Below are 15,480 nucleotides of genomic sequence, written 5' to 3'. Positions count from 1 at the left end.
CTTATTTTTCACAATGCACACTCTATATGGTGGTACCTGATCTATTTAAAACTATTATAGATCATTTTTGAGAGCTAGACAGCACTCTCAAGGTTTGTGTAGCAGGATACGTTTTTATAAATTCAGATCAGCAATTCATAACAAGGAATGTAAAATCAATGTTTGCATGTATGTGAACAAGATCCCAGATTAGCCTGAGATACTATTCTCTGTCCAGATCTTTCAGAAAAACTTTTCCTTCATCATCAGCTGATACTCCAAGGCCTTCTCTATCGTATCTTCCAATATTCCAGCCAAAGAAGATTCTGCCCATGCTTTGATCATGCATGGAACCATCTTCTCGTTCTTGGATGTGCTTCAAGAAAGTGTGAGATGATGCAAAGTGCCATGTTGAGACCCATCCCATTGTCTTTTCATCTCAACAAGGTGCATCATGTTGCCTTCACTGCTGTGAAGCACCTCATGAAAATCCTAGCTGTTTTCCCCAGGCCTGCTGCAAGTCTGTTTTCAACCAGATTTCTAGGAGAGATTTACCCAGAAGTTCCAAGTGGTTGAATAGACACATACTATTGTTCTGAGAACGTTCCAAAGAGCAGAGATGAACGGAAGGAAATCGAACAGATAATCCATAACTCCTACAACCCAACTATGATTCCTAAGATCCTGCTGGGGGAAGCCATGACAACTAATATTTATACACCTGCAATCTACTTTTCAACATTTGGGGTTCAGTTGCGTTCTACTTTGGGAGCTTGGTTCGGCTCAGCTGCAGGCTCATATTTTAGCATGCCAATTTTAGGATGTGAAATAACAATCACAACTTGGATATAAGGTTTAGGCTGCAAATTCTCAGTTCCTTGCATCATCTCGAAGAATTCAACCTCAACAAGATGGCAACTTCATTAGCATTCTACCTAGGCAGTGCTTTGCAAACATGTCTGTGCCATCTGCCTTCCTGCGAGAATGAGACTTGGTGGGATGCTACGAAGTGGAAAGCTATAAAGAGTAATCCTTTTTTTTTTTCCCCCTGATGAGGCATGGAGGAGAAAACAGCAAGGAGAGCCATAACTTCAGAATGGTTATTTAAGGTGATGCATCTTCATATATAATTCATACAGAAGAACGCGATGGTAGAATTCATTGCCTTCCAAATGAGCAAAGTGCTATTAAAATCCAGAAAATGCTATTTATTTTTTTAAAAAAGTAATAACAACACAAGACAAGAAAACACGTACGAGCCTGCCAATAAAAAAGAAAATCTAATTGACAAGTAAATTATTGCTAGTACCCATCTTTGTCTTTCTTCATTCCATCTTAATTTCCATCTCAGTCACACCATAGCCAAAAAGGGTTCAGTACACATGTTCAGTATAGAAGCTCACCGAAATAGATGTCTTGCAGGAGGGGGACATAAGTCAGTGATGCTTTGAAACCCAGCAATCCCACAATCTCAAGTCTTGGACAACAGGGTGGAGAAAACCCTTCCCCATCCCCAAATCACTCCCCCTAAAGCAGCTACATTTTCTTAGTGACATTTTAGCCATGAGATCTTTCAATTCAGCCTTTCAGCTGGGGCTGCATTCCAAAAAGCGTGTGCTAAGCTAGGATAAAGAAGCAGGCAGGACCAACACCAACTTTAATTTCTTTTAATTGAACGGGCAATGCCATGAACTGGAAACAGTTAATTAGATTGCTCCCTGTATCATTCCTCCTTTTACCACTTTGCAAAACATAATCCGCTAGTTAACATTTGAAGGGATTAAACAGTCTAGAACTGTAACTTCTCTCTATTAAGCAAGTGAAGAGTTGAGCTACAGCCGAGTGTCAGCCAGTAGACGAGTGGTACTAAGTCCAGAGTCCAAGTGAAGAATCAAAGCCAAATGTATGGATTTGGGCTTCAGATTGGGACACTATGTTGGAATTCCCTAGGACCAGGCAACGTCTAAACCCAACTTGGAGGTCTATTATAAATTCTACCTAGATCAGCAATCTACTTGAGTAGACACCCCTAAGCATGGGAATATTTTGCTGCTCAGAACAACACTCCAGTCCTTCAGCTCATCACTCAGCGCTGCTTAGAGTATACCAAAAGTTCCCGACACAGGAGGAACTTGTGACAGCCTCCACTGTTGTAAGCCTAGACAAATTAAGAGGGTTTCCATTGTCACCCATAACAAGGTGGTTTCCGCTCCATTCTCGATCGCCAGAGGCGTCTTCCTATCCTGGGGAGGACACCCCCGTTTTCAACCTTTAGCTCTGCCTTCTAGAAGAAGAAGTAGCTTTCTATGGGCTCCATCGAAGAAAGGGAGGCTCAGCTTGGGTCACAAAGAGGGCTATCAATGGTTATACTGATCCCCTCTGTGAATACTGCTGCACATATCTCACTCCTATCATCTCCATCTCCAGTGACAAGAATGGTAGTTGGACTTCCTGCAAAGTACCATTCTGGTCACCAGAAGATAGACCTGAGAGTTTCATCTTAGTAAGAGATTATCCAAATGACCCGAAGAACAAGATGCAAATGTATTGCTGTACATTATTATATGACCTTCCCTCCTGTGTATCTTACCGAATGCAAGTGGAACAGGCAATAAAGGAATTAAACCACATTCAGTTGAAGTCAGTATATGCAAGCAAAGGCCAGGAAGAAGCCTTAACCCCTTCCTTCTAGCTAGATTAACTCTTTCATGAGGTCCACTTTCTGGTGGACTTTCATGGTAACTCCAACGATTGTTCTTTGTCAAAAACAATGCTTTGGTGGTTTACAGAAGGAGATAAGATGTGTAACTTGACTGAATAGAGATACCTAGTCCCACTATTGAACTCTTCCTAATGGTTGCCACAAGATTCTTCTTTCCTGTACCTTAACCCCATTATCCATGTCCTGCTGTCTGGCACCACAGTAAATAGATCTTGACTCCCAACCAGGTCTTGCTCAGCATCTCATGAGCTTCTGGACCACAAAACCAATAGTCTTTGGGGTAAAATTAATTCCTCCACCACATTCCCACCAGCATTGTCATTTTTTTTTCCTTCAAGGCAATGATACCTAGCAGTAACAACCACCCCAAAGGAATGTCTGTGCATATCCCATCCTTGAAACTCCCCTCCCTGAAAAGAGTCACTGGGAGAAGATCCTGACCGATCCAATCCCATTTCACATCATGTAAGGTCTTGTGTAGTCTGGGATAGCATCCAAAACAGATGCAGCAGGGGAGAATTAAAATCAGATGTTGGGAAACGCTCTACCCTTTAGAGGTTGTCATGGTTTTGAACTCTTTTCAATACATCTGTTACTTCCACCAAGATCAGTCAACCCATCAAATTGGCCCCAAAAGATAAGAGATTATTATTATATTTTAAAGATCATCTTCACTGGCTTTTGTGCCAGTCTCCACTGAGAGGCAGTCTCTGTAAGGTCACTTACCAGCACAAGAGAAAGAGATACACTGATTTTTATCACGAGCATTCCACAAGGTCTCCAGCCCATCTCATATTGTTTGTGAGAATTAGCTGGGAGGCAGAGAAACAGACAGGTCTGTAAGATCAAAGGGCATGCCAAGTATTCACAGTAAAAAAAAAAAAAAAGGCCAGATGCTCCATGGAACAAATAAATCAAGCCAACTGCTTGTCATAGAAAGGCATTAAATCAATCTGTGGCATTCACTCTTTGAAGAATCCATTTCTCTATCTGTCTAGTGCATATTCCTTGCTGAAGAATGTCCAGAAGTGGCAACCCCATTCTTGGACCTTTAATTTCTTTCCATTTGCTTGATTTCCATATCATCCTTCCTGGTAAATCAGTTGCTTATGGATTAAGAATTTTTTAAAAATCAAATTACAACCCCTGGTGCAACAATATAATTAAAATCCTATACATTATGCAAACCAACCAGCAGCAAAGAGCTAACCATTCATCATAGGAAGTCTCCAAAGGTCCTACTTCCTTGCACAGGAACCAATCTGAAGGATCCACAACAAATCAATCAGCTAAACTGAATGCCAGAAGGTGACTGATGCAGTCCATAACCAAGTTCCTACTCCTTGGACCTGCATCTTTCCTCCAAGCATCTCTCTTATGTCATTGGCATCGGGAACAATACTATGCCACCCATAATTAAGGAGATCCAACAGCAGTTCCATAGCTGCTTCCATCGCTAGCCCATTTTATACTCTTCCAAGCCAATGCAAAAGAATTAGGTCATGTCTTTCCACCAGTGATGGTGGGGTTGGAAAATAATGCAGATGCTTTCTTAATTAGGGCCACCTTCTTCCAATGTTTCTGCTGTCAGGCTGTTCATTTGAGGCATTGTTTCCTTGTGTTAGGCCAGCTAATTAAAGGACTTCAAGAAGAAGCAAGCAAATGATAGATCTGATACTGTTACCCCCCATCCCCCTTCTCTTTTTCCTTAATGGCAATGCATTTTTCCTCTCCTTTCAATTAGGGCCATAGCCATTAATGGATTACTCAACTGAATTAATAGCTCCAAGGCAGCTTAAAAGGAGAGAGAAAGAGAGAGCTCATTTTAATTAGAAACAGAGACGATGACCCCATATTGCCATCATGGAATTGCTACTGGCTACCCTGGAAAGTTCCTCCAGAGAAAATGACTCCTCAATCTCCAGGGGTCTTCAGTCATTCCTCCCTCATTTTCTGTGCCACAAGAAGAAGACACTGTGACGCTCAATCCAATTGACTTGGGCACACCAGCAGAAGAACCTAAGCATTAATTGGAAACAAGCGCATTGTTATTGGACTCAGCTTCACAGGGAATACAAAGGGTTGATGGTTTCCAGGCAGTGTTATCTAGACTTCTTGGGAAGAACGTTTTGTTCTTTGAGAACCTAAGAAGAATCGTACTGGATTAGAACTCCTATTTGGGCAACCTGTTTAATGAAACGGTCCAGAGTCTTCTACAAGGAATGCAAGATGATGAATTCTTCTCCCTTCCCCCTCCCCCTCCCCCACCCCCATCCCTTGATTAGCATTTATTTAATGTAGAAGTTGCTAGTTCCATTCTATTGCCATGGTCATCGGCTACTGGTAGAACTTTTTCTCTGTAAATCCAGCTTGGACACCACCTTGGCTGGTTTATAACAGGGAAGCATTGCCCTAACACTGAACATTGCCAGGTTGGAAAAAGTTAACAGAGGGATGCACACTAATGTGCCTCCTCCCCCTCACCCCCCCCCCCATTCAACTATCCTCTTTGGTGGGATTTCCCCTACTTTCTTTAAAATGGGGAATTCTGTTGGGTACTCAAAACTCAACAGCGTTTCAGTGGACAACAGAGTAGCCCTTAATGAGAAACTATTGATAGACGTTTATGCATGCCCACACACCCACAGACACACATGCCTCAGTTTGTCTCTAAGAGCAAACCTTGGCAACGTGAGCTATGTCTGAACTTTAACCTCTCTCTTGGCAGGGAACCAGCCTGTATCAACATCCTTCAGCTGGTTTCCATTATCAACTCCATATTAACATACAGAACTCCCCCCTCCTCCTCTTCCTCCTCCTCCTCCTTCCCCTTCCCAAACTTCAGAAAAGTGGGACCTTCCTAACGCATGATTATCTCCGAAGCTGACTTCATATAAAGCTGGGACTAATTAAAAACAGCATAGAGCGTAAATCGATGGATTCTGCAAACGTCTCCCTTCCCCTTGGTACGAACACTGCATTCTATTCCATCCTTAGAAATACAAAGCAGGTGATGGATCTCGGTGGATGCAGATCTCTCCAGGTCTCTGAGATATGGGGAGGATGAAAGCTGAGAAGCAGTATTTTAGCAGTACTTACATTTCTAGTATTTTGTAAGAAAGCACTGATATTTGGTAGGTGCAGCCACCAGTCCTCCTAATTCTCCTCTTTACCAGTGCTGGGAAGTCCTTTGTCTAGGAAAAGCTGCTGTTGATCATAGTGGACCCATGATTGCCCACCATCAGCTCAAACAGGGCTTCAGAGTAGCAGCTGTATATCTCTCTGGAATATGGTGCCAGCACGTTCCTGGCAGTTCCATGATGATGAATCCTTTGAGGACTTCCAGTTCTCGTCACCCTGAATTATCTAATGCGGTGGCTGACTTTGCACAACACATTTAGCCAGATCAGTAAAAGACTTAGATGCCCACCATGCTAAGCTTGGTTAGTTTTGTACTGGTTTTGTGGCTTAGCGTGGTTGTGATTCAATCTACAGGGAGAAGTCCCAGGGATAGATGAATTCAGTAACCACATGAAGCACAGAGCAGCCAGCCAGCCACATCAACTGCAAAAGAAAGGGGAGAAAATGTCAAATCAAGAGGAACCTTATTCATGATTTCAAGCCACGGGGAGATCTGAAGCCAATTTCCTCTCTTCCAGCTTGGAATATGGTAAAGCGAACAAGACCAAATGTAACAAGAACTTGGGGGTGGGGGGGGGGAGGAGGAGGGGGCTGATTCTCTTCTTTCAGTAATTGAACAGACGGTAGTCATTTATTTTGTATTTTCCAAGTTGGGCTTTGTGGAAATATTCTTCCCGTGGTCGCCAACAGTGATTTCATTTCATAGCTTGCTGGTTCGGACTGAATGAAAAGCAGACTTCCTCAAGGCCAAAGAGTCTGTTACTGTTTATGGCAGCTGCAGCGATGCAGGTGAAGGTAGGCAGGGAAGAACTTTCATATTAGGTGGCAACCACATGGTCATTACGCAAACCTTCCTGGGTGCCACGGGGGCCGAAGAATTTCTTTGATGTCTTCGCCGTTGTAAATTCACCAGCTCCGCTTTCCATAGCCAGAAGGCAAAACATTTGTTAAGCCTACAAAGAACCTGAGAGATTGTTGTTGTTCAGTCGTTAAGTCGTGTCCGACTCTTCGTGACCCCATGAAGCATATCGCGCCAGGCCTTCCTGTCCTTCACTGCCTCCCTGAGTTTGCTCAGTTTCATGCTCATTGCTTCAGTGATGCTATCTAACCACCTCATCCTCTGCCGTCCTCTTCTCCTTTTGCTTTCCATCTTTCCCAGCATCAGGGTCTTCTCCAAAGAGTCCTCTCTTCGCGTTAGGTGACCAAAGTATCTGATCTTGAGCTTCATGATCAATCCTTCCAATGAGCAATCAGGGTTGATTTCCTTTAAGATTGACTGGTTTGACCTCCTAGCAGTCCAGGGGACTCTTAAGAGTCTTCTCCAGCACCACAGTTCAAAGGCATCAATTCTTCAGTGCTCTAACCTAAGAGATGGTCCTTGGCATTTCCAGGGGTTTGGGGGGAAGGGACTTTTCCCACATGCAGAACACTGTTGCCCCATCAGAATAGAACCCGTTAGACACCTTACACCTTTCAGATGATTTGAACTGTCATCATCGCACAGTTGCCAACAGCCCAGACCTTGATGGACCTGTCATCTAATACAACATGGCAAGCATCTTTTGTCGAAATAAAAGCATTATATCTGCTTTGAGGACACACAGTATGGTTCCAGATCCAAATCCTTAGCATCTTCTGTCCTCTGCCCCAGGGTGGGGTGTTTCTATTGATCTATCAGGTGAAATTAGGGTTGAGCAGCCTAAATGGTTTGGGGAATGTTATAGATGATACAGTGGATTTGCCAGTGATGCAAAATGGAGAAGTATAATTCATCCTGTAGGCAGAGCTAGGGTTTTCTGTGAGGTTGGGGTTTAAGCATGTTAAGCCTAGTTTAAAGATTGACTGTCCCAGATGGTGTACATTTCCTGCTTCCAATCAGCAGGAAGTGGCACTAATAAATTGTGCATATTTACATATTGTAAATTGGCATATTCACAAACATCTTTCAGGCCCCCTGAAAGAGGTTCAGAACTGGAACGTGACCTTGGGTTTGCAGAACGAGCAGATGATGCTGAACCAGGTGGACCCCATCTTCTGACTTTCTCTATGGAAATGTCCTTCAGGTTCTCCTGGAAACCAGGACAACTACCTTCTGTCCACTCCAAAGGTCCAATGCTATTGGCCAATTGACAGGGTTAGGCATACCCCAGTTGTTTCTCTTTCTAAGAATTCAAGCCACAACCCAACCCAACACAGAGCCTTGATAGCTTTCCAGACTAGGTGATGTGGTCATCCCAGAAGCAAAACATAGAATCTCTGATACAGGCCAGTAAATTATTCTTATTTGGAGGAAGACCCCTGCTTACAACTATATGCCTTTTCTCAATTGGCCGCCAAGGCTAGAGGATCCAGGTTAACAGAGAAAACCCTTTCTTCATGTCACAAACAGCCTTCTCTGTTGCTCAGGCCTCACTCCTCCAGTTCTCATTTTGGCAAACAAGCCCTCCTGGCTTTTACCCTCCCCACCCCCAAGTTTTCTCCACTCTGCCAAACAGCCAGCAGGAGGAGCCCGCTGAATATTAGACAAATGTTGTTTTTCCATACAGCCCATTCATCTCGTGTCCTCCTTCCCCCACTGAGTTGTTCAGGTTGCTGGGTCAAAATTCAATCCAGACAAGCCTGAAATCCTGGGGAAATTGCAAGCGCGAGCACTGGAACATGCAAAACTGCCAGCACAGCTCAAACTCCAGTTGAAGAAAAGAGACAGTTGCAATTCATTCAGCTTCTTATTGGAGAATCGCTCAAGTGGATATTGCCAGAATACAACAGTGTCCCACTTTCCTATCTACTGATCGAGCATTTTCCATATCATGTCATTTGAAGCAGGCATGCATGTAGGTGTCTCTGTATTAGGATCACTGTAGCTTGGCACCCGTTGAACCAAACAAGAAGTGGTGTTTCTGACTGAACAGCTAGGCTGAATCCTCTTATGGATTTATCTAGTTGCTTAAAGTGTTTTTTGCCCCAATCTTTAGGAAAAGGAAACAAACAATGATTCAGATGGTGGCAATCATCATAATTCTACAGAAGGAAAACCAAGATGCCGAGAGAAGAGGAGAAAGAAGCAAAGCCAGGAATTAATTATAAAAGCTGAACAACACCTTTTAGGATAACTAGATGGAATGGGAATAGTTGAGAGAGATGAATTAGGTTCTCCAAAGAATGGATGGACTGATCAACTCCCTCTGCTGCACCATGATGGAGCCACCATGTCTGGTTGACATCAACTACAGCTTCTACCATAAGCACAAAAAGGTGAGTTAGCCCAATACTTGGCAAATTCAAGAAAGGGATCAGAAATTCTGGAAGAGGGGGCTGTCATACAAGGCCAGCTTCTCATGACTATCATTTGCATTTTGACTTTCAAGCTGAAAAAAAGCCGGCAGGGCCAGGTCATGTATTAGCAAGCCATATAAAGTCCACATGACTGACATTCTTTAAAATCATAGATCATAAGTTCTTCTTTTTTTCTTTTCTGTTTTATGCAAGAAGTCCATAAGGGGTTTCCAGTCAGCAATAAACATAGATACTGTCTTTTCTGTAATCAAACAGGTCAATTTGGCCTTCTCAGTCTACAGACCCATTCCTAACCAAACTCAGCTTTCAGAGTTTCTCCTAAAAAAGTCCTTTTCCTTGGCCCACAATTCCTCCATTATTGTGAGAAGAACTGCACTGTGCAACCATCTGAAAGCCGCCCTCCTACTTACCCATAATGCCATGTAGCAAGACAACATAAGGGCATTGTGGGAACTTTCAGTGGCTATTGCAGGCATGGTTGAGTTATGAACATAGCAATGGAGCTTGCCAAGACTTGGGACTCTAAGACTGCATGAGGATGAAAACACTGCTGGGCTGCAAAACATAAAATTAAAGTTTTATGAGATGGCCAAAATTGTATCAGATGCTCATCTTATCTCTAAGAGCTTGCAAAACATTAGTGTTTTCACCCAGAATCTCAAGAGATTGAGACACATTGGTCCTAAAGTCTCAGGAGGGTTCAAAACAGGAAGTCTGAAATGGTGTGAGATTTGGTGGCCACTTGAAATGGGTGTGGGGAGGGCCAGGGTCTCCACAAGAGCTCTCCTGATGACCCCTGGCATAGAGTTTCTCCCATTTCAGAAGGCACATTACCTGTAAGTGAGCACTTGAAGAAGATAACAGAGCCAAAATGCTCTCTGAAGTGACCTCCCCAAATAAACTTCCCGAGGATGCTCAGAAACCATGCCCTGAGAAGAACGTAAGCAGTGGGAAAGGATAGATACATGAAAGGAGCATTGAGCATCAGGAAATAATTAAAGGAGGCCCTCCCTGGAAGAATTTTGTAGTGGCTGCCTAAAAGTCTTTGAATAACCATCCCACTCAGCTTAGGATTAAACTTTCTTCACGATGGATCAGCTCCCAAGTCGCTAACTCCTTTTCTTCCTCCTGATTATTTTTTCCTTCTGATAATTTCCTTGAAAATAAGAGAATAAAGACACGTTCTTCTTCAGAGTATGGCATTTTCAGAAGGTTTGGGTGGTTTTTTTCTCCCTCCCTGGTCAAGATCACTCTCTGGGCTCCTTTATATGGTCTTCATCTTCCTAAGTGTCAAGGAAATGTGTCACATTTTATTAGAAATTGAGGAGCTAAACAAATACCTTCTAGAAAACTCCATGCAAGGCTGAGAAGTCTTTCCATACCTGCTCCCATCCCTACTGTCATGTTGGTTTATCCCTCCCTACGCCTACTGCTCTGGATTATCTAAATTGCCTGATTTATGTATGGTAGAAATGAAAAAAAAAGTTGAATTATACTTAAGTTCCCCTGTTTCCCCTCCTCCCCCTTTTTTTATTTGCTATGCTAGCATGTTTCAATCTTCTAAGCAAGCTTTCAGTTTAACACTGTAGCATAAATCTCTTCACTATAGTCTGCAAAGTATAACCATAAAAGAGTTTCCTCTTTTTCATTTTTTGGGCCTCCTTTAACATTTCAAAATGTTAGGCATAACAACCACAGGAACATTTTCCAGTTATCGTTCTCATCTTTCTGTATATTGACAGATTTTTCGAGACAACTCAGAAGAATGGAAGATAACTGTAAGAAAAGAATCACCATGGAGAACAACTGTTGATATGTGGGGAGATAAAAATTCAAGTACTGAACTCATAAACTTGAGAAACACCACCAGGGAATCAGCAGTAAAGTGAGGGTTGAAAAGAGAAGATGACATGAAGGCTCCTGCTTGGCATCTTATTCATAACATTCATAAAATTTAAAAGACTATTCATAAAACTTTAGGAACTCCTTAAAATCAGGAGTAGGGATCCAGAGAGGCTATTCCAGAGAATGGGATGAGAAGGTCCAGTCTCGGGTCCCCAACAAAGACTCTGCCAGTAATTACAAGAAACACATTTGTGGATGAAGACCAGATAAGACCAAAATGTTGCTGTTTGAAGCAAAGGACGAGACACCATTTTCACCCTGCCACATCTAGAAGCTCATTCGATTGTCTTCTGCCACAAACTGTCCTTCATAAGGCTAGTATAACAGGTACGTGGATCAGCTATGGTAGAAAGAGATCAAACCACTAGATGTGGAAGAATGGATGAAGAAGTTGTTAACGCTTACTCTCAGCAAGTGCTGCGTGAAATAATTGCTTCGCTTGCCCAGCAAAAAAGCCAGTCCTGCATAACAAGTTCTGGAGCTCTCTGGTCTTAAGCTATGGAGCCAATCTCAACTTTGGGGTGCAAACGTCCCCTCCCTCCTTCCCTCCCTCCCTCTTTCTTCAGCAACAGAGCTTTCCCTCCTCTGATGTTTTCCTCCTGTGCCACCAAGCTGGGAAAGGCCTTCAAACCCCAGATGGATTTTCTCTGCAGACCAAGAACGCAAACGTGCTGAAGCTCAAAGCAACGTTAGGGCAGCAGGTGGTGTTTCAAGTCTCCTGTTTGATCAGAAACAAAGAAGGGGCATCTCCTTTCAAACCCACGACAAGTGAGCAGATACAAATTCCAGCCATCCCAGTAGGTTGCTCTTTCTTACAGCATGGCAGGATCTCAAGGTTTCACACCGCCCCTTGTTTAAAGGGGGAAAAAGAAAAAATGCAAAGCAAAGCAAAACAGAACATTGACCTGATTTAAAAATGAGAGGGTGGGGAAAATCTGAAAGGGAAAAGTGAGGTATAAATGCATGGCACAGATCCCCAATAAATGGCTTGCTTGTTTGCGGAGGTCTTCGGAAATTACCTGCCAAGGGTTGTGAGTCACTGACCCTGCCCGGATCAGGGCCTGAAACTACTACATCCATGGTGGTGGAACTTTAGGAAACAGAGCCTACATTTGCACAGGCTTATTGGAAAGAAGAGATTAAAGGATGCCGACAGAGATGCTTTGCAAACCCACACAGAGAAAGAAGCCAAGAGGGCATCTGACGCAGCTTGAAAAGCACGAAAGGAAAGGAAGGCATGGGCTTGTATTTTCCACACGTAGTAAAAATGCCTACTGAGATGTACACAAGAGCCACTTAAGAGGTTCTCCCTCTGGGGATCAATGTCCCTGAATCAAAGGTCAACAGAGGATGCAATCACACAATGGGCCCTGTTGCTGATCAGGCTTCCTCGGTGCGAAGAGCCTGAAGCTTTCCAGCAAGTGCAACATCTCCAGGAAAGAAGCAACCAGAAGCATCGTGCTGAGTGTGGGAAGCAGCAAGAAGAAAGCGAGTGTGATTTTTTTCTGCACGTCTCATATTGTTAGAGAGAAAAGTGTGCCACCGAAGTCAGGAACCGCTAGCGGGCTGGCTGCTTTACAAATGAAAATTTACAAATGTGGACTGGGTGGGCTAAGAATCATCTATCGCTAAGCTTTACTTGCTCACAGAAAACAGCTTTGGATGACCAAGGTCCCTGGTTTGATCCCCAACACCTCCATTAAAAAGGTGAGAGAGGAGAGATGACCTTTGTCCAAGATCCTATAGTAATCTTCTCCAACCTGATGAGCTCTGGGCATCTTTGTCTACCACTTTCAGGATCCCCAAATTTGGCCATTTTGTCTTGAATCAATCCAGTGGCCCTCAAAGACGGCCAATTCCTCAACTGTAATCCATGACTTTCATGAAGGAGTTCCATAAGGGACTTTCAAACACATCCTGGACAGAGTTGTCAGCTTGGCTGTGTGAATGCGACAGAGAAAGTCAAAGCTCTCAGAGGGAACTTAAGGCGATACAGATTTCATGCATACCAATGTCTTTGTTGGAGACTAAACCTGAAATCTGTTGTCTTATCTGGGCCAAAGTTGGGTGGTATAGATTTTGCCACCTCTAAAGATGTACAGACATGTTCAGGCATGGAGAGGCAAATGTTATGTTCCGGCCAAAGTTTACAAGCTTCACGCATTCATTTAGACACAGAAACGACTGCTCCATCCCCATGTGAGTTACTAAATCATCATAAAGCAAACATGGATAACTTGGCCTTCCACTCCACATTTTTCAATCTTAGAGCATCTGCAGTTCAATCCCTGAGTACCACACACTTATTTTGCACATTTAAACCATCCTCAACACCCTCCCCCCCAAAGTTGAAAATGTTCAAAAACACCCCCTCCCCAGTAACATCAAAGTCCATAAAAGCATATATCTGTGGATCTCAGAAGGTCTTTAGCTGCAAAAAGTCACCCTTCCCTGCTAGAAATCAACCTAGGAAGACTGAGTATGTTCTCTTCAAAACTCAAGGAAACTTCTGCAACCAAGAAGCACATGCATGCTGCTTCAATACATCATCCCAACCCCAAAGCTTTTTTTTCTTCTTACCTTTCACTATTTGTCCTTTGCTTTGGGTAACTTTGTCTCCCCTTTTGCAAAGCACTGATCCATGAGGGTGCCCCAGATGGTTTGACAAGCTTGGGAGCGGCCACGGTGAGCCAGAGGGAAAAAGCTCTCAAAAGGCCAAGTTGTGAAGCTCTTCTTGTTTTCTTGTTTTCTAATCCAGAGACCCTGCACCCCCACCTTGGAGTAATTAATTCTTTGACTGCCATGGCTGGGGAAATTCAATGAATGGAAGCCTGCAATTATGCAAATCGAATGAAGCTATGCGTGCCAAAAAACACCGCCACCCCAGCTGGATGAGATTGGGGCAAGGATGGTTGAGGGAGGGGTGCACATTTGGTGTTCAACCAGTGAAACCCCTTCCTGGATTTGGGATCATGCCAAGTGCAGATCTTCCTTTCACACCCTTCTGCTCAAGGCAAGATTTACTCATGAAGGCTTCAGGATGATTTTCTAGCAGAAGAAGACACGTTTGCATGCAAAGAATCTCCAGTTTGGTCCTGTAGGAGTTGAGCTGGGGAAAAATCCCACCTCAAATCTGGGAGAACAATTTTAAGTCACTGACCTGGTTCATGCAAACCACTAAGCTATATTATGGGTGGTTTACTTCTGGCTTAGAGAGCTGAACAAACCCAGGCCAATGTGGGATGGGTAAACTATGGATTGTGGTTTAGGGTGTTGCGTGGACTCAGCCAACTGGGGTTCCTTCAAGAAATCAGGGTGTGAATCAGGGTGTGTAGTCAACATCAGTGACCTTTCTGACTCTATGCAACAATTTTCTAAGCCCCCAAGGCCAAAGAGGCAGAAATCCTTGTCTGTTTCCAGTTATAAAACAGGGCTTAGTACTTGTGAATCAGATGAAAATTTCCCACAAGCAGAAAAAGTATTTCCTAAGAGCCAATGTCTGTAGATTAACCTTCCCCAGGCAGGATTTCTTTTCTGTGTCAAGCTATCTGATCATGTTATCCATATATCCTTTTTTTTTTTTTGGTCCTGCTAGCTGAAATCAACTGGCTGGGTTGGGGAGATACATCTGGGTTCCTTGACACTGTAATATTCGTGTGCTTCAAATACCATCTTTGAGCACAAAAAGATAAGAAAAAGAAAAAAGAGAAGTTTGACTCCAGAAGAGAAGTTAATCGACCACCATAGGAGGATGAGAAGTCCTCTCCCCCACAATAAAGGTAGAGAAAATCTTATCCAACAGGAAGGGTCCTAATAAAAAGAAATGCATGGAGAGATGTAAAATAGTTAGGACACCAGTAATAAAATCCAATCTACAATGCACAGCAGGTACTATTTTCATCTTGAAACTAGTTTCTAGCCTTCCAGCCATCGGCTAAACAAATGCCTTCCCCCCAACTTTTAATTCCAAAAGAGGCATTAAAAATAATGGCAATTAGTCATGCTTAGTGTAAAATCAATTCTTAATTAATTGAGGGAAAACTGGAGCATCCACCAGCTACGTGACTAACCTCAAGAGTCAATTTCAAGCCAATCTTCCAGCATTTCTCCCGTGCCCATGAGATCTAGAAGCTTTGCTGAATAAATATGGCCACCAGAGATTCTAGAGAGAAGTGGAGAAATGGTCTGAGATCACCTTCAGCAGCAAACGTTCCAAGATCAGTCAAGCAACACGCTCTTCAGGGCAGATTTCCATATTCCATTTTGCTGGCCTGACTTCTGAAAATTCAGTGCATAGGTTTCCTGCTGTTTTGAGACAGGATGCATCAAAACGGTAGCATAAGTTTTAAAACATCCTGAGCAAGGCAAGAGGAGAAAAAATGAGAAACAATGCTCCCCAAATGGGATGACGTTGCTTTGACTTGAAGCAATCCAGT

General features: G+C 43.2%; 1 protein-coding gene across 1 annotated transcript in view; it reads right to left on the bottom strand.

The window, feature by feature from the left end:
* TMEM132C (transmembrane protein 132C) overlaps positions 1-15,480 on the bottom strand; it is a 100,091-nt gene that overhangs the window by 63,651 nt on the left and 20,960 nt on the right. The window lies entirely within an intron of this gene.

This window comes from Python bivittatus, unplaced genomic scaffold, assembly GCF_059951505.1.
Source record: "Python bivittatus isolate LINGU-HERP-01145 unplaced genomic scaffold, Pbiv_v1 ctg000100_np1212, whole genome shotgun sequence".
NCBI classification, from domain to species: domain Eukaryota; kingdom Metazoa; phylum Chordata; class Lepidosauria; order Squamata; family Pythonidae; genus Python; species Python bivittatus.
The sequence above is the reverse complement of the archived record's forward strand: the minus strand, read 5'-3'. Positions and strand labels throughout refer to the sequence as shown.